This window comes from Rhinolophus hipposideros (genome assembly GCF_964194185.1).
Source record: "Rhinolophus hipposideros genome assembly, chromosome: 6".
In the NCBI taxonomy this organism is placed as follows: Eukaryota; Metazoa; Chordata; class Mammalia; order Chiroptera; family Rhinolophidae; genus Rhinolophus; species Rhinolophus hipposideros.
Genome location: NC_138052.1, coordinates 306,901 through 326,754, shown reverse-complemented (window position 1 = coordinate 326,754; position 19,854 = coordinate 306,901). Strand labels below are relative to the sequence as shown.

The 19,854-nt window shown below is 41.2% G+C and overlaps 1 pseudogene across 1 annotated transcript; it reads left to right on the top strand.

The window, feature by feature from the left end:
- Nucleotides 1-257: 257 nt before the first annotated feature.
- On the top strand, nucleotides 258-3,893 carry LOC308499381 (annexin A1-like; annotated as a pseudogene). The gene has a single exon. The product of its transcript is annotated as an annexin A1-like (transcript).
- Nucleotides 3,894-19,854: the final 15,961 nt, after the last annotated feature.

The window sequence follows — 19,854 nt, the reverse complement described above, 5'->3', positions numbered from 1 at the left end:
TTTAAAAGAAAAAGTGTTTCCTGTATTTGTTCTACTTCAGATGAGATATTATGAAAAGTGTTCTACCTAGAGAGTAAGGATTCTATATTTTAATTGTCTTAATTAGGTCCTTGATTACTTAAGAAAACAATCTTAATCCTAAAAACTAAAGTTTTGCTAACGTGTATGTTTAATATTTTTTTGTCACTTTGGATAAATAGATAGTTTAACATTTTTTTATAATGACATATGATCTTTTTGGTCAAGTATGTTTGACAACCTTCCCAGGGTTTAAATTTAAAAAATAATTTTTTCTGGTGTGAAAGGATCAGAGAACAGTCTCTCTTTAGTTCTTTGGAAGAAGGTGGATAAAAAGAAACTACTTTAAAAATGGCAATGGTATCAGAATTCCTCCAGCAGGCCTGGTTTATTGACAATGAAGAGCAGGAACACATTAACACTGTGAAAGGATCCAAAGGTGGTCCCGGGTCAGCAGTGAGCCCCTATCCTGGCTTCAATCCATCCTCGGATGTTGCTGCCTTGCATAAGGCAATAATGGTTAAAGGTGTGGATGAAGCAACCATCATTGACATTCTCACCAAGAGAAACAATGCACAGCGTCAGCAGATCAAAGCAGCTTATCTCCAGGAAAAAGGAAAGCCCCTGGATGAAACTCTGAGGAAAGCTTTACAGGTCACCTTGAGGAAGTTGCTTTGGCTCTATTAAAAACTCCAGGCCAATTTGATGCTGATGAACTCCGTGCTGCCATGAAGGGCCTTGGAACTGATGAAGACACTCTTAATGAAATTTTGGCATCAAGAACTAACAGAGAAATCAGAGAAATTAACAGAGTCTATAGAGAAGAATTGAAGAGAGACCTGGCTAAAGACATCACCTCAGACACATCTGGAGATTACCAGAAGGCTTTGCTTTCTCTTATTAAGGGTGACCAATCTGAGGAGTTGAGCCTAAGTGAAGATTCGGCTGACTCAGACGCCAGGGCATTATATGAAGCAGGAGAAAGGAGAAAAGGGACAGATGTGGATGTGCTCAGTACCAGGCTTACCACCAGAAGCTATCCCCATCGCAGAGTGTTTCGGAAGTATGCCAAGTACAGTAAGCATGACCTGAACAAAGTTCTGGACCTGGAGATGAAAGGTGACATCGAGAAATGCTTCACGACAATTATGAAGCGTGCCACAAACAAGCCAATGTTCTTTGCTGAGAAGCTTCATCAGGCCATGAAGGGTGCTGGAACTCGTCATAAGACATTGATCAGAATTATGGTTTCTCGTTCTGAAGTCGACATGAATGATATCAAAGCATGCTGTCAGAAGTTGTACGGCATCTCTCTCTGCCAAGCTATCCTGGATGAAACCAAAGGAGATTATGAGAAAATCCTGGTGGCTTTCTGTGGAGGACAGTAAACATTCCTTTGATGATCTCAAGCTTCTTTGATCAGAAGATTTTTTAATCATATCTTTTCATTCCATATTATAGACTTAAATAGGAAAGTTTCTTCAGTAGTATTAGTCCAGCTAACTGCCTTCTGAAACTGTAGCCTATAAATCATTTTTTGTATCACAACTCTGTATAACAGAAATAAGTTTTTGAAAAATATATTTACCCCGACTATAAAACCCCATAAATAGGTTCTAGTAACATTACCTGAGAAAGATGTCTATGCAACAGAAAATAAAATGATTTTACAGGAAAAAAAAATAATAACAAATAAATAAAAAATAATTTTTTCTTAACCTTTTAGAAATGGCTTTGGATTATTTCAGTGGGCCCCTGTTATACCTTAAAGATTTGTTCTCTCCTTATAAGAGAAATTTTAAAGTAATTAGGCCTATTTGATACACGAAAATTACATGGGAAGCTTTGTCAAATAAGTAATTATGTTTTTGTGTGCATATATTAATACTAAAATGGATTTTCTATAGACTATATAAAAATTTCCAAGACTCTACAAAGCTCTGATATAATTTTCATTTGTAATTCTAATTGTTATCTTAAAATGTCTTGTTACAGAAGAGCAAAGTTCTTTGTCAATTGCATTATAATCAGATGTATAACTATGTCATTTTAAGTTTTTTGTCATTTATAGACAGACCATTGTTTTACTCTGATGCTTTTACAAGTGTGTTTTATCTCCGGAAGGATCCGTGGAGAAGTCTGATGGCACTGATGTGGTTTGGCTTCTCGGCCCTGAGAAGTTAATGAAAGTGCAATCTGGAGATTCCTTATGAAATTCCAGCAAAGCAGATTTAAAAGAGCCCATGTGATCAACTGTTATTCTTGTTGTGCTTATGCAAATAACAGGAGAACATTATTGAAACTATACTTGTGCTATAAGTTAGTTTTAATTTGGCTAATAAGGGTGATTTTAAAGAAGAAAATTGTTTCAACAGAAACTGTAATACACAGTTATGGATACTAGATTCTAATTTAGTTGTCTTTAAGGTTATATTTTTCACCTGTGTACTGGACTGGATCCTGAATTTTTCTAGTTTTTAAAAATATTTAGCTACAACTCTCTGTACTAATGTTTCATTTTTCTGGCGTCTTTTGCTTTGGAATTATTGAGAACTAAAACTGTGTTGTTGTTTTTTTGGAGCCTTGCAATTACAAACTGCAGCTAGACAGCATAATGATATAAACTTGAGAGAAATCACCACAGCAGCTCCTGCTTAATCTCAGTGAATGGTGCTGTGTACGCCAGGCAAAATTGACCTGAGAACCTGATGACATCAGAGACATTCAAACTGCAAACCTGGAGAATCTATCAGATTGTCACTGCCTGCCTTCATTCCAGAAAAAGAAACTTGGAGCCTTACATATAGGAATCTCATCTCATAGCCTTACAGACTCAAAAACTGGTGTCTAATTTGCTTGATCATTAACCTTTATTTTTCTTTGTTTTCATAGACACTCCTCTTATTAAATACCTGATTGCTTGCTTACACAATTTCGGCCTCTCATTGGGAGCCCTTCAGCACCACTGCCTCCTGAAACTCAATAGTTTAACTGAACGTATTCTCAAAACAGAATGATTGGATTAGTGAGATACGGAGCAGTCTGCCAACTCAGCTTCTGGAATGTGACACTTACATTTACAGTTTCAAAGACAGGACTGAGGGCAACCAAAATTGTGCCGCTCTGAAGCCGCTTTTGGGATATTGATTTTAGGTTGTTTATTAAGAAAAATGACTCAGAAAGAAGCTTTGACCCTCCCCCCTCCTGCCTAAGAGAATCAAATGGAAAGGCCTCCTCCAGGAAGGGAATCTCAGGATGTTGCCTTAGCCTAATTTGACTTAAGTGTGGCAAATAGGAGGGCTTCAGGCGGGGCCTGTTAGCTAGACCCCCCGGGTCCCATTGTTTCTGAGTCACCCAGCAAGAATTTTCCTGCCATGTGTGTTCAGCTCTTCCTCACCTATCTGTAAATCGTCCAGTCTTGCTTTTGAAATCTAATACCCTGTTACTCTCTTTTCTCCTTTGTCCAAAAATGTCTTGTATACCCAGTGTTGCCTCAGTGTTTTTGCAATTTTCATGCTTATGTGAATTCCCTATGCACATGTATTAAACTTTTGATTTTCTCCTGTTTAAAAAAAAAAAAGCGGGGGCCGGCCCGGTGGCTCAGGTGGTTAGAGCTCCGTGCTCCTAACTCCGAAGGCTGCCGGTTCGATTCCCACATGGACCAGTGGGCTCTCAGCCACAAGATTACCGGTTCGATTCCTAAAGTCCCGCAAGGGATGGTGGGCTGCGTCCCCTGCAACTAGCAACGGCAACTGGACCTGGAGCTGAGCTGCGCCCTCCACAATTAAGACTGAAAGGACAACAACTTGACTTGGAAAAAAGTCCTGGAAGTACACACTGTTCCCCAATAAAGTCCTGTTCCCCTTCCCCAATAAAATCTTAAAAAAAAAAAAAAAAAAAAAGGCATGTCAGGCCCTAAGCAGCTCACTCTTCCTTGGATCTACTTGACTAGAGAGCAACAGGTGATGCTTTTAAGTAAAATATTTAAATACTATTAAATAAAATACCTACAAATTAGATGGTTAGTTAGCATGTTATTAGGTAGACAGGAAGATCCCTGGTAAAATAAAAGCCATATCCTAAAACTCCAGGTTCTGAAGTAAGTCATTCACTCTAGGACAAAGGGAACAGATCTGATAGATAAGAATGGGTTCATTAATGTGCCTTGAGGTTAATAAATTATCTCAAATCCCTTTTGGCCAAACTGAGCAGATCTGATAGACAGAAATGGGTTATTTCGCTAATCCTTTCAGGATGGGCAAAGCAGAACAAACCTGGTAGATGAATTCCATTAGAAGGCGACAGCTCCCTTCTCCAAACAAAGATATAAAAGTAAGAACTTTTGCGTCAGTTAGTCCCATTTGTGACCCCACCCGCTCAGGGGCTGTAAGCCTTTGCTTTTTTTTTTTTTTTTTTAAATCAATTATTTATTTATTTTTTTTTAATTAAATTTATTGGGGTTTACATAGATTTCAGGTGTACAATTCTGTATTACATCATCTATAAATCCCATTGTGTGTTCATCACTGAGAGTCAGTTCTCCTTCCATCACCATATATTTGATCCCCCTTACCCTCATCACCCACCCCCGACCCCCTTACCCTCTGGTAACCACTAAATTATTGTCTGTGTCTATGAGTTTTTCTTTCTCATTTGTTTGTCTTGTTCTTTTGTTGTTTTTGGTTTATATACCACATATCAGTGAAATCATAGGGTTCTCTGCTTTTTCTGTCTGACTTATTTCACTTAGCATTATACTATCAAGATTCATCCATGTTGTCACAAATGTTCCTATATCATCTTTCCTTACCGCCGAATGGTATTCCATTGTGTATATATACCACAACTTCTTTATCCATTCATCTATCGAAGGACATTTTGGTTGTTTCCATGTCTTTGCCACCATAACCAAAGCTGCAATGAACATTGGAGCACACGTGTCTTTATGGATAAATGTTTTCAGATTTTTTTGGTAGATACCCAGGAGAGGGATTGCTGGGTCATATGGTAATTCTATTCGTAATTTCTTGAGGAACCTCCACACTGCCTTCCATAAGGGCTGCACCAGTCTGCATTCCCACCAACACTGTATGAGGGTTCCTTTTTCTCCACAGCCTCTCCAACACTTGTTACTATTTGTCTTGTTGATGATAGCCATTCTGATTGGGGTGAGGTGATATCTCATTGTGGTATTTATTTGCATTTCTCTGATGATTAGTGATGTTGAGCATTTTTTTCATATGTCTAGTTACCATTTGTGGGTCCTCTTTGGAGAAATGTCTCTTCAGGTCCTCTGCCTATTTTTCAAATGGGTTGTTTGTTTTTTTGTTGTTGAGTTGCATGAGTTCCTTGTATATTTTGGATATTAGCCTCTTATTGGAGGCACTGCTTGCAAAAATCTTCTCCCATTCAGTTGGTTGCCTCTTTATTTTGTCAATGGTTTCTTTTGCTGTGCAGAACCTTTTAAGTTTGACACAGTCCCATTAATTTATTTTAGCTTTTCCTTCCCTTGCCTTTGAAGTCAAATTTATGAAATGCTCTTTGAACCCAAGGTCCATAAGATTAGTACCTATATTTTCTTCTATGCAGTTTATTGTTTATGCTTAAGTCTTTGATCCATTTTGAATTAATTTTGGTACATGGTGACAGATAGCATCCTGGTTTCATTCTTTTGCACGTGGCTGTCCAATTCTGCCAGCACCATTTATTGAAAAGGCTGTCTTTTCTCCATTGCATGTTTTTTGCTTCTTTGTCAAAAATTATCTGTCCATATTTATGTGGTTTTATTTCTGCATTCTCAATTCCATTCCATTGATCTATTTGTCTGTTTTTCTGCCAATACCATGTTGTTTTGATTATTGTAGGCCTGTAGTACAAGCTAAAGTCAGGGAGTGTGATACCTCCAGTATTGTTCTTTTTCTTAAGATTGCTTTGACTATTCAGGGTCTTTTGTGGTTCCAAACAAATCTGATGAATTTTTGTTCTATTTCTTTAAAACATTCCATTGGGATTTTGTAGGGGATTGCATTAAATCTGTATATTGCTTTGGGTAATATGGCCATTTAACTATGTTGATTCTTCCAATCCATGAGCACGGAATATCTTTCCATTTCTTTGTGTCTTCTTCAATTTCTTTCAAAATTGTCTTATACTTTTCAGCATATAGGTCCTTCACATCCTTGGTTAAGTTTATTCCTAGGTATTTTATTCTTTTTGATGCAATTGCAAAATGAACTTTTTTTTAATTTCTTTTTCTGAGATTTCATTGTTAGTATGTAGGAATGCAATGGACTTTCATGCGTTGATTTTGCAGCCGGAAACTTTACTGTATTCGTTGATTGTTTCTAACAGCTTTTTGGTGGAGTCTTTAGGGTTTTCTATATATATAGCATCATGTCATCTGCAAAGAGTGACCGTTTAACTTCTTCATTATCAATTTGGATGCCTTTTATTTCTTTCTCTTGCCTGATAGCTCTGGTGAAGATTATGATGAAAGACAGAGGTGATAGGGGAGAGCCCTGTCATGCTCCTGAACATAGAGCAAAGGGCTTCAGTTTTTCACCATTTATTATGAGATTAACTGAGGGCTTGTCATAGATATCCTTTATTATGTTAAGATATTTTCCTTCTATACCTATTTTATTAAGTGTTTTAGTCATAAATGGATGTTGTATCTTGTCAAATGCTTTTTCTGCATCAATTGATATAATCATATGATTTTTGTCCTTTATTTTGTTTATGTGATGTGTCGCATTGATGGATTTGAGTATGTTGAACCATCTTTGTGCCACTGGGATAAACCCCACTTGGTCGTGATGAATAATCTTTTTAATGCATTGCTGCGTTTCATTTGCTAGAATTTTGTTTAGGATTTTTGCATCTGTATTCATCAGCGAAGTTGGTCTGTAGTTTTCTTTTTTGTGTTGGCCTTACCAGGTTTTGGTATCAGGGTAATTTGGCTTCATAAAATGAGTTAGGGAGTATTGTCTCCACTTCAATTTTTTTGGAAGAGTTTGAGCGGAATTGGTATTACATCCTCTTTGAAGGTTTGGTAGAATTCACTAGTGAAGCCATCTGGTCCCGGACTTTTGCTTTTGGGAAGGTTTTGGATGACTGATTGAATTTCCTTACTGGTGATTGGTCGGTATAGATTTTCCATTTCTTTATGGTTCAGCCTAAGAAGGCTATTTGTTTCAAAGAAGTTGTCCATTTCTTCTAGATTATTGAATTTGGTGGCATATAGTCCTTCATAGTATTCTTGGATGATCCTGACTATTTCAGTGGCATCAGTGATAACTTCCCCTTTTTCATTTAGGATTCTGCTTATTAGTGTCTTCTCTTTTTATCTTAGTGAGTCTAGCCAAGGGTTTGTCGATTTTGTTAATCTTTTCAAAGAACCAGCTCTTTGTCACATTAATTTTTTCTATTGTCTTTTTGTTCTCTCTTTCATTTAGTTCTGCTCTGATTTTTGTTATTTCCTTTCTTCTGCTGACCTTGGGTTTCATTGTTCTTCTTTTTCTAGTTCTTTAAGGTGTAACATGAGGTTATTTATTGGGGATTTTTCTTATTTCTTGAGATAGGCCTGTAATGATATAAATTTCCCTTTTAAAACTACTTTTGCTGCATCCCAAAAATTTTGGTAGGATGTATTTTCATTCTCATTTGTTTCTATGTATCTTTTGATCTCTCCTCTAATTACTTTTTTGACCTGGTCGTTCTTTACAAGTATGTTATTTAATCTCCACATATTTGTGTTTTTTCCTGCTTTCTTTTTGCAGTTGATATATAATTTCAAAGCCTTGTGATTAGAAAATATGCTTGGGATGATTTCACTCTTCTTAAATTTGCTGAGGCTTATTTTATGTCCCAATATATGGTCTATCCTTGAGAATGTTCCATGTACACTAGAATGAAATGTATAGTCTGATGTTTTAGGATGAAGTGCTCTATATATGTCAATGATGTCCATTTCATCTAATGTGTCATTTAGGGCTGCTATTTTGTTATTTATTTACTGTTTGGATTATCTACCCATAGCTGTCAATGATGTATTTAGGTCCCTTAGTATAACTGTGTTTTGGTCAATTTCTCCCTTTAGTTCTGTTAGTAGTTGCTTGGTATATTTCGGTGCTCCCTGATTGGAGACATAAATATTGACGACTGTTATGTCTTCTTGTTGTATAGTTCCCTTTATCATTATTAAATGTCCATCTTTGTCTCTTGTTACACTTTTCACACTGAACTCTGTTTCATCGGATATCAGTATGGCTACACCTGATTTCCTCTGGATACCATTTGCTTGGAGTGTCAATTTCCACCCTTTCAGTCATCAAAATGGCGACTTGAGGTGAGCCTCTGTAAATCTCCCCTGGAATTTACAACAAATCAAACAATTATAACTCCACAAAGGACTCCCTGCACAGTAGACAGGCAAGACAAAGAGCTTCACTGCTGAATTCACCTAAGTTGGGCAAATCGCGCAAGCAGGGGAGGAGGGAAGGGAGAAGTGTGGAGCTGGAGCCCCGCAGGCGCAGGACCCAGAATTTATACTGACCTAGCTCAGTGCTCCGAGCTCGCTGCATCCTGGAGCTACCACAGCTGTGGGAGAGGGAAGAACTCGGACTGCTTGGGCTCCGTTTATGAGCCACAGGGCTGAGGGGGCACCATATAACACGGCTGAACCAAACGCTCATGGAAGAGATCTTGGAGCAAAGACTGAAGGAAGAAGGCTGTAAACAGCGGTTTAAACTATCACTGCTGCAGAGAACGGAAGACTTAGGCACTGAGACTAGACTCCCTACCCTCCCAGAGCTTGCCCCACTAACACCTGCTCGGTTCTAGAAGTGGAACAGTAGCAGTGTCAGATTAAAAGAACAGAATATTTGCAGTTCTGAGAACTATGGTCCACAGACACATATTCGTAGTCCAACTAGTTCCAGCAAAGGGGAGGGAGCTGTGGAAGCAGGACTGGCTGTGGTGGTGGTTGCGCCATTGCGCTGGGCCACCTCTCACAACTCACCCCATCCCTGGCCCCACTTATCTGGGCGGATCCTTGAAGGAGTATACAGAACTGCTGAAACACACGGGCTCTGAATCTGGAGCAGGAAGAGCTTTGGAACTTCAAAAGCTCTCCGCATCCCCACAGGGATGCAGCACCCTATGACCCAGGTGAACTGTTAACAGAGGAGAAGCCCACCTTTCAGGGAATCCCCCCCCCCATTGTGTGAGAAGCTGGAATACTGCAGAGAAAGCATAACACTACAGTGTGAGAGAGAACAAAGGGCTGCAATCGGAGAGAAAATAAAACATTCTACCAACACATTCTGGAAAACAAAAGAAAGACTTCTTGCTATCAACCTGTTGCAGAACCCACCCCTGCAGATGTCTAGGAAGAGAAATAATAAATCAGTAATTGCCACGAATAACCAAGGGAACAAGACAGCTCAGAAAGAAAGTGAAAAGTCTCCAGAAAATGAAGTTAAAGATGTGGAAATATGTGATTTAGATCACAGAGAATTTAAGACTGCAGTTCTTAAAAAACTCAACGAGATGCAAGGAAATACGGAAAGTCAGTTTAATGAACTCAGAAACACAATCAAAGAACAACATGAGCATTTTACCAAAGAGATTGAAATTTTGAAAAAGAACCAAATAGAATTTCTGGAGATTAAGAACTCAATAGAAGAAATTAAGAATGAAATAGCCAGCTTAAATAGTAGAGTTGACCAGATGGAGGAAAGAATCAGTGACATCGAAGATAGAAACCTGGAAATTACACAGATGGAAGAAGAAAGAGACTTGAGACTTAAAAGAAATGAAAGAACTCTACAAGAACTTTCTGACTCCATCAGAAAGACCTGTATAAGAATAATGGGCATAACAAAAGGAGAAGAAAGAGAGAAGGGAACAGAGAGTATATTCAAACAAATAGTCGACGAGAACTTCCCAAACTTGTGGAAAGAACTGGATCCTCGAATCCAAGAAGCAAATAGAACACCTAATTACCTCAACCCCAACAGGCCTTCTCCAAAGCACATTGTATTGAAGCTGTCATAAATCAATGACAAAGAAAGAATCCTCAAGGCAGCCAGGGAAAAGAAGACGGTAACCTACAAAGGAAAGCCCATTAGAATATCATCAGATTTTTCAGCAGAAACTCTACAAGCCAGGAGGGAGTGGAACCAAATATTCAAACTATTGAAAGAGATTCTGAGCCAAGAATAATATACCTAGCAAAGATATCCTTCAGATATGAAGAAGGAATAAAGACTTTTCCAGACGTACAGAAGCTGAGGGAATTTTCCAATACACAACCTGCACTACAAGAAATACTAAAGGAGGCTATTCGCCCACAATCAACAGGGACAATTTGTGGCAACCAAAACAAAAAAAGGGGGAGAGTAAAGGCCTGAACCGGAATAGGGGAATGGAGAAAGTAAGCGTGCCGAAGAAAATGGAATACTCTAAATATCAAACTTTCTTTTACAGAAACTTAATGGTAACCACTCAAAAAAAATCCAGAACTGAAATATATACTGTAATAAAAGAAGAAACAGAGGGAAACATCATACAATACCACCACACAGAAATAATAGACCAAAACAAAATAGCTCAAAATGGAAGGAAAAGCTAAAATAAATGAATGAGACTATATGAAACTTAAAAGCCTCTGCACAGCAGAAGAAACCATGGACAAAATAAAGAGGCAACCAACTGAATGGGAGATTTTTGCAAGCAGTGCCTCTGATAAGGGGCTAATATCCAAAATATGTAAGGAACTCATGCAACGCAACAACAAAAAGACAAACAAACCAATTGAAAAATGGGCAGAGGACCTGAAGAGACATTTCTCCAAAGAGGACATACAAATGGCAAATAGAAATATGAAAAAATGCTCAACATCACTAATCATCAGAGAAATGCAAATCCCCACTCTGCTGCTTGCTAGCTTAGCCACCATCTTCTTGCTAGCCCCTGGTCGTGCGGGGCGTCCGGCGGGGTCTCTGCTTGCGCCCCCCACATAAGAACACAGGACCTGGTGAGGCCAAAAAGGAACACCCGCGGAGCCATAGGTAGGGAAGTCATACCACTATGGTCTCACTGGAGGCTGGGTTTACACGATGTGCGACCCGCTGTCCGCTTTGCTGCCAACTCCTTACTCTCCTTCAGTCTCCTCCTTCACTCTCCTCGGCTCCCATCTGTAGCCGTGGCAGTTATATCAGTGGCCAATGGCTTAATGGCTACAGCTGATGGCCAACCAGCCACAGTTGACGGCCATCCACTATCTGAGCCAGCACCTCTCCACATGAGGCCGAGAGCCTGGAAACTGCTTTCTGGGGCTCTGTCTTCACAGCCCCATTCTCTGCGAGTGTAACCAGAGCAGTTATATTAGTGGCCAATGGCTCACTGGGTACAGCTGACGGCCAACTAGCCACAGCTGATGGCCATCCAATCACAGTTGATGGCCATTTACTACCTGAGCCAGCACCTTTCTATGTGAGGCCGAGAGCCTGGAAACTGCACTCCTGGCTCTGTCCCCACACTCCACCCTTATAGGGTCTCGCCTCACAAACTACGTGACAAGTGTCTTCCGCAAGGGTCCCTGTGCAAGGATCCTGGAGGTGAATGCAATATCCTGGACACAGCCAGGCTCCTTGGGCACAGCCAGGGTTTCTCAGGGTACCACCAGTTCTTCTGGGCACAGCCAGACTTCCTGAACACAGCCAGGGCCTCTCAGGGCACTGCCACTCTCTCTGGGCCTCTCAGGGTACTGTGGTGGAACAACAGCGGCTCACAGTCAAGGTGCTTACATATTCTCAATGGTTGCCGGTCAAGACCCAAAAGCAAACATGCGCCAGTTCCACTACATGGTCGTATGTTCCCAAACAGTCACGTAGTCCATTAAATTAGGGATGGAAGGCAATTCCCCATAGTCCATAGTCATTCTCCCTGGGCTGTCCTGGGGGTGAGGGATGACCTTGACCTCACCTTCATCTCCCACGGAGGACTTAGCAAGCGTTTCCTCCTGGGACTACAAGTCCTGCATCTGGGCTGCCTCAGCAAGCACTTCCCAGCCCACAGGGCCGCAACGACTGCTTTCTCTGGCCTCTGCTGATTGGGGAACTGTCCACGTCTTTCCACCCCTCCACGGGGGCCCAGCTCTCAGGCAGCTGCTCCTCCTGGTCTTCCTGAGACTGAGTGTTCATAGGCACAAACTTTTTAACTGTCCTTCGGAGAGCTTTGGCTGGCACAATACCCTGCTCGCTGCGCCATTTGTCATGCAGGGTGGCATGCAGGGTCTCAGCTCCTGCTTCCCACATAAGAACACAGGACATGGTGAGGCCAAAAAGGAACACCCACGGAGCCATAGATAGGGGAGTCACACCACTATAGTCTCACTGGTGGCTGGGTTGGAGACAGGAAACAGGAACCACATGATCTGCAACCCCAACTCCGCTGCTTGCATGCTCAGCCACCATCTTCTTGTTAGCCCCCATTTTCTGCTAGCGTAGCCACGGCAGTTATGTTAGTGGCCAATGGCTCTCACTGGTTAACACTGACGGCCAACTAGCCACAGCTGATGGCCATGCAATCACAGTTGGTGACCATTTACTACCCGAGTGAGCACCTTTCCAAGTGAGGCCGAGAGCCTGAAAACTGCACTCCTGGCTCTGTCCCCACAGTTGGTATTATGAGCACTGCACTCTAACCAACTGAGCCAACCAGCCACCCCAACCTTTGCTGTTCTTGATAAGTGTACTTAAAGATATAATTTCCCTCTACGCATTGCTTCAGCTGTGTCCCACAATTTAACACTCAATTCTTACTATTTCTTAATTTATGATTTTTCACTAATATGTTAGTTTGGAAACATATGGAATGGGGGTGTCTGGTTAGCTCAGTTGGTTAGAGTGTGGTGCTAACAACACCAAGGTTGCTGGTTCAATCCCTGCATGGGCCACTGTGAGCTGTACCCTCCTTGAAAAAAATAAAAGAAAAGAAAGGAAAACATATGGAAAAAACTATTTTAAAAAAACACAAAACCTTTTATTTGCTTTATGTGTTTTTTTTCCAGGAACCATCAGCTCCAAATCAAGTAGGTGTTTCAAGATAGTTGTGGAGGGCACAGTTCACAGTGGCCCATGCGGGGATTGAACCAGCATTCTTGTTGTTAAGAGCACTGTGCTCTAGCTAACTGAGTTAACCGGCTGCCCCTGAAAAAACTATTTTTTTGTTTTTAATTTTTATTTTCTTGCCTGTTGGCTAGAGGACATGTTTTCTAGCACATTGAGCCCTTGGAATCTATTGAGGCTTCCCTCATAGACCAGTATATTTTTGTAAATGCTCCCAGTGTGCTAAAAAAGAATTGCTCGAGCTTACTAATTTTATTGTTCAGATCTTCTATATATCCATTAATTTTAAAAATCTGTTTAACTTATTGGTTTCTGAGAGTTTCTTACAGTCTCCAACTGCAACTGCTTTTTCTCCCCGCATTTCTGTCATTTGTTGGTTTATGTATTTTGAGGTTATATTGTTAGAGGCATATATTATTTTACGATGATTATATCTTTACACATGATTGATTATTTTATCAATATTTAATGTCCATCTTTGTTTTCATGGTATTTCTCCTTGATTTCTACTTTATCAGCTACTAAAATCATTGCCTTAGTTGTCTTTTCATTCAAAGTTGTGTGAAATTTCTAGCATTATTTTCAGTCTTTCAGTGTTTTTTATTTATGAGTTGTCTATAAATATTGTACTGTCAGATTTATTTTTTATTCTGAGAGCTCTCTCTCTTAATTGGTAAGTTGAACTAATTGCATTTATCATTATTTCCATCTTATTCCATTAACTTTCCATTAACTCTCTTGTTTCATTTTATAGTTTTATAGTTAAGTCCATTTTGAGTTAATGTTTGTATAAGGTGTAAGACTTAGATCAAGATTATTTTTTGCCTTATGGATGCCATCATTGTGTTGAAAATGCTGTCCTTACTGCACCTTTGTCAAAAGCGCATGGCCATAGCTGTGCGGGTCTATTTTTGGATTCTCTGTTTTATTCAGTCACCCTGTGACTCTCCCTCCACAAATAGCACAGCATAATCTTGATTACTGTAGCTAGATTATAAGCCAAGACACTGGCTAGAGTGACTGTTCCTAATTTAATCTTATTTTTCTAAAGTATTTTAGTTATTTAGGATTCACCTTTCCATATACATATTTTATAGTAAACGTATCTGTCTATAAAACTGTCTATAAAAAAACCATACTGGGATTTTGTGAACTGTGTTAAACCTATGGATCACTTTTGGGAAAATTGACATCTTCACTGTGTTGAGTCTTCCGATATGTCCCTCCATGTATTTAGGTCTTTTTTAATTTCTTTTATCAGTGTTTTATAAATTTAACTACTCAGTTTTGGTACCTGTTCTGTTAAATTTATATCTAAGCACTTCATTTTCTTTAGAATGTGTTAACTAAAAATAAAAAGCCAAAGTGAGAAGCAACAAGCATTTATTGAGATCAATAAGAGAAGCTATTGGGAAGCATTGATTCAAGCAGGAGCCCAGGCAGTGTTCTGATGAAAAGAAAAAGGCCAGGTGTATTTACGAGAAGGGAAGGGAGAAAATTCCATCAATAGAAGGAAGGCATTGCTATACGCGCAGAAAAGCTAACACAGTGACACTAATTCTAAACAAGGTATTTAATTTTCAGTCCAGCAGTCATAATATCTGCTTTCTTATTATCTTTGCAATCAGTTGTTTGGGACACAGTGTTGCTTTAGGCCCAGTCCAAAGGTTATTTTGCCCTGTTTTAACATTCCAAACGTCCAAGGAATAAGACATGCAAGGCAGTTCCTCTGGGATGGCAGCTCCAGCTCCATTTGAAAGTGGCTCTATGTACATTATTATTATTTTTCACAAGTGATTGGTATTGTGTGAACTGGTATTATATTTTTAAAATTTTGATTTCCACATGTACATTGCTAGTACATAGAAATACAGTTGATTTTTGTGAGCAGCTTATTTGTTTTTATTCTCCTTCGTTTTCTGTCGGACACATCAAGTTCTCTTGTGTTGGTTTAAAAGCTGTATTTTTATTCTTGTTTTGTTTTCCCTTAGGACCATTTCCAGAGACTTTAAATGTTCGTTTGTTTCTATAATTTTCACTAGTTTTACTGGCAAGCAATAGATCTCCTCATGCTTTCATGACAGAAGTCATTTGGCCTACGCTAGTTAACCATCTTGTCAGGAAACTTCCCTGGGGAGACATTCACAGGGGCAAAGACCTCCAGCATGCTGTTATTCTCTCAATCCATCATGTCCCACTGCAAATGTGGGGAACACTGGCCTAATGGACCAATCATCAGATGGTTCCTGCCCTGGGCCTGGCTTCCTCCCACCTCCAAGCAGCCCTCAAGTCATTTTAATGTGTGACTGGGCTTGACAATCACTGGACCAAGTGGTCATGAAGGGCCTTTTATGCTTGGGAAGTTTCCCAGGGCCATGGGTGACTCCTGCAGGCCCCATCAACGTGTCTCTTTTCCTGTGGTTGTACATACAACTAACTCAGTGGGTCCTGGCGTCCCCTCTGGTCTGTAGGCAACAGCCATGGTGCTGACAAGCTGGTGTAATCACAAGTTCCAGCCTCTTTTACTGTTTTTTAAGTCTTTTACTGACTTATGCTGAACTTTCTGAAACTCTGGTTTTCATTTTCATTGGCCCTGACAGTCTTAGAACTAGCACCTACCCAAGCATAAAAAGCCCTCAACAACCATTTGGTCCGTGGTTTCCAACCCCAGCCAACATTAAAATGACTTGAGTTTTAAAAATATCAGCATCTGGGTCCCCCATTATAAATCAGTTACACCAGAATCTCAGAGGGTGGAACTGGACATAGATGTTTTCAAAAGCTCCTAGGGGATTAAAATGTACAACCAGGTTGAGAACCATTGTTCTCATTCAATTTCCTCATTTAGTAACACTTGGAGAAGGTAAGTGATTTGTCCAAGGCCACACAGAGAGTTAGACTAATTTTAGGACTTCAGACTAGTTGTCTCAGATTTGACTCACCACTATCCTTTATTACCAGGTACATTCTAACTTCTTTCTCAGTCTCATCCATTTATGCATATAAAGTCAAGTCAAGAGGGAGTTATTCATGATTGTGTAACTGTTCTTAAATAGCTTCCGCAACTGCACACTGTGCTCATTCTGGGCTGAACCAACACAGTATTTGGCTTCTCTCCTCACAGGGCCAGTGATGGCCTCCCTATCCACAGGTGCTCAGAACAGCTGCCCTCTGGGGCCAGTGGAGAACAGACAGGAGCACTTGGGACTTAGAATCAGACCTAGATTTGAATCCTGGCTCCACCATGTAAACCTTCCTGAGCCTGTTTTTCCTCTGCACTATGAGTTAAAATTTTCTACTTCCTGTGGGGAGCCATGATTTCTTGTTGCTCTGGAGCCTTGTGGACTGGCTCAGTTTATGATTAACTTGTTTCTGTTCCTAAGGCATTGTCTCTGCCTGCACCTTGAGGGTGCTTACAAGTTGCTGAGATATGAGGTGGGAACGGCCAGTTTCTCGGATACAGATAAATGATGGCTATCAGGATAATTGGTAGACTTTGTCATGTTAATTACTTTGGGGAGTTTTGTAGTGATTTTGTAGTTTCTATATAGAAGTTAAAAATTTACTTTCTGTGAGGTAATACATACCCGTGATTGTTAAATTACATGTACCCAAAGGGTATATAATGGTGAAGGTGAATAAACCAGGCGCTTCAGCATCACTGAAGACCGGCCGCATCATTATTTGTGTGAGTGTCTCTTTTTCATTCCCACTTCCCCATTCGGGTACTGTTCGATTCGTGGCGGCTGGCTCGCCACACTTGGCGCCCAAACAGGGACCTGAATACGGGGGTAACAGAATCCGGCTCACAAAGAGGAGCTTATTTCATTGGATGCGCGGTGAGTGAGACACAGTCCCCTCGGTCGAATGAGTGTGTGAGTGAATGATAGCTCCACGACTTTGTGTTACGGAGCTTGTTTGGGCTCGATACTGCGGTTCCAGTTCTGTCTTATGGCATAACGGCGATCGGACTTTGGTCCGCCAGTTCGGGGGTTTATTCCGAAACGCCTTAGCTACGACAGATTTAGTCCCGTAAGGGGCACGGCCAGACGGGCACCTGATTGCTTTCTTTGTGTGAAAGAAGGGCCGAGGTTGGGGAAAAAAGAAATGGGTCACGCTAGCAGCAAGGACCTATATGTTAGAGGACTTAAGAAATTACTCGCCGCCCGTGGCAGCAGGGTGAGCAGAGAACAGTTAGATAAATTTTTGGAATTTGTAAAAAAAGTTTGCCCGCGGTTTCCAGATAAAGGTACCGTCAGCCTGGAAACTTGGGAGAAAGTTGGAGAGCGATTGCAGGATTATTACACTGCCCGCTTTGCCTCGGCGAAGTGTCCCGCTCCGGCCGCTCCTCTTCTCTGCGGCAGGAGAAAGGATTATTACACTGCCCACGGACCTCAGCGGGTCCCGGTAAAAACATTCGGGCTAATCAGGGACTGTCTGGATCTTAGACATGAAGGCTGTAGGCTAGAAAAGGTAAAACAGGCTGGGAATGAGGAGCTTCCCGTATCTGCCACCTCTCCGAAGGAAGGAGAAGAGGGGGAGGGAGCTCCTATGCATGATAAAGAGCCTGTTAGCCAGGAACCACCAGATGAAAAGTGGGAAGATTTAGATCTGCGAGATCAAAAAGGTTTGGAAGAGGCTGCAGCTAAATATGATAGGGAAAAATATCCCCCAGTAGTGGCCGTAGCTCAAGAAAGCAGACAGCCTGCAGATCCGATATATACACTTACTCAACAAATAAAGATTCTTCAGGGGCAGCTAGTAGAACTTAAGGTTACTCGAGAGGGAGAGAATCGTCTCGGACCTCCCCAAGTGCCTTATACTGGGGAAAGCGTTTCCAGACCTCCCCTGATTACTTATACTGGTCCATGGAATCCAGGGGGTAGGGATCCCCCTGTGAATAATTCCACTGCGCCGCCTCCTGAGGAGCCTCGTATATGGGATCCCCCATTACCGCCACCGCAGCCACCGATTTGGGATATGCCTATAAAGCCCCCGCCAGGATATGTTAAATCAGGGTCAGATTCTATTATGCGCTCTCCTCTTCAATTGGCCTGTGAGGAGGCTCATTAGCAGGGGGAGTCCACAAAAAATTTTGGAGTATATCCTCTTCTTGAAAGAACTGATCAGGCAGGAAACAGAGTCAGGGAATGGAGACCTTTTCAATGGAAACAAGTAAAAGAACTAAAAGAGGCTTGTACTCAGTACGGCCCCATTGCCCCTTTTACCATGGCAATCTTGGATGCTTTGACTAGTGAGGCTACTCCTCCAGAGGATTGGAAACATATAGCTCATGCTTGCCTTTCCGGAGGTGATTATCTTTTATGGAAGTCAGAATTTTATGAAAACTGCAAAATGAAGGCTAATGAGAATGCATTAAGACAGATTCCTGTTACTTTTGACATGCTAGCAGGAGAAGGCTTGTATGCTGATCTAGGAAATCAGATGGGCTTTATGCCAGGCGCTTATGGTCAAATTGCCATAGCAGCTAAGGATGCTTGGCGAATGTTGCCTGATTCTTCCCGTAAGGAGGAGCAGGTCACTCAAATAAGACAGGGCGCAGACGAGCCTTTCCAGGATTTTGTTTCTCGCCTTAGTACAGCTGCAGGACGGACATTTGGATCGTCAGTGGCTACTCAGGCTTTCATAAAACAGCTTGCTTATGAGAATGCTAATTCTGCTTGTCAAGCAGTTATCAGACCATTCAGAAAGAAAGGGACTTTATCTGATTTTATCCGTCTATGCGCTGATGTAGGACCGTCCTTTTCTCAAGGTATAGCTATGGCTGCAGCTTTACAAGGGAACTCTATAAAGGAGGTTATGTATCAGCAGGCAAGACTTAATGCAGGCAATCGCACCGGAGCTTGCTTTACCTGTGGGAAGGAGGGGCATCGAGCGGCTCAGTGCCTGCGTAGAGCTGAGCCTGAGAATTCAACAGCTCCTACCGCAGCTTCTACAAAGAAGCCTCCAGATGTGTGTCCTAAATGCAGGAGAGGAAAACATTGGGCCAATGAGTTTAATCCAAAACAGATAAAGATGGAAAACCGGTTCAGGGAAACTGGTGAGGGGCCAGCCCCAGGCCCCGAATCAACAATGTTATGGGGCACTGCAGGTTCAGGATCAAATACAGAGCCAAAAAGGAAACGAGTCCCCGAAAAGAAACACATCACAGATTTATTCAGGGCCACCGCTGGCAGCGCAGGATTGGACTGGTGTTCCACCACCGACATCGTATTAACTCCTGAGATGGGAATGCAAGCTTTACCCACAGGGGTTTTTGGGCCTTTACCACCTAAAACTGTAGGTTTATTATTAGGAAGAAGTAGTACTACTGTAAGAGGGATTCAGGTTTCCCCGGGAGTTATTGATGAGGATTTTACTGGAGAAATTAAGATCATGACTCATTCGCCTTTAAACATCTCGGCTATACCTGCGGGAACTCGCATTGCTCAGCTAATTATTTTGCCTCATATTAAAATAGGGAAAAATAGACAAAATCAGGAACGTGGAGATCAAGGATTTGGTTCTTCTGATGCTTATTGGGTTCAGGAAATAAAAAGAGATCGACCGGTTTTGCAACTTAAAATAAATGGAAAGAGTTTTCAAGGGATTTTAGATACTGGAGCTGATGTATCCTGCATAGCTGCTGAGCATTGGCCTTCTAGTTGGCCGACACACAGTACTAATACGGATTTACAAGACA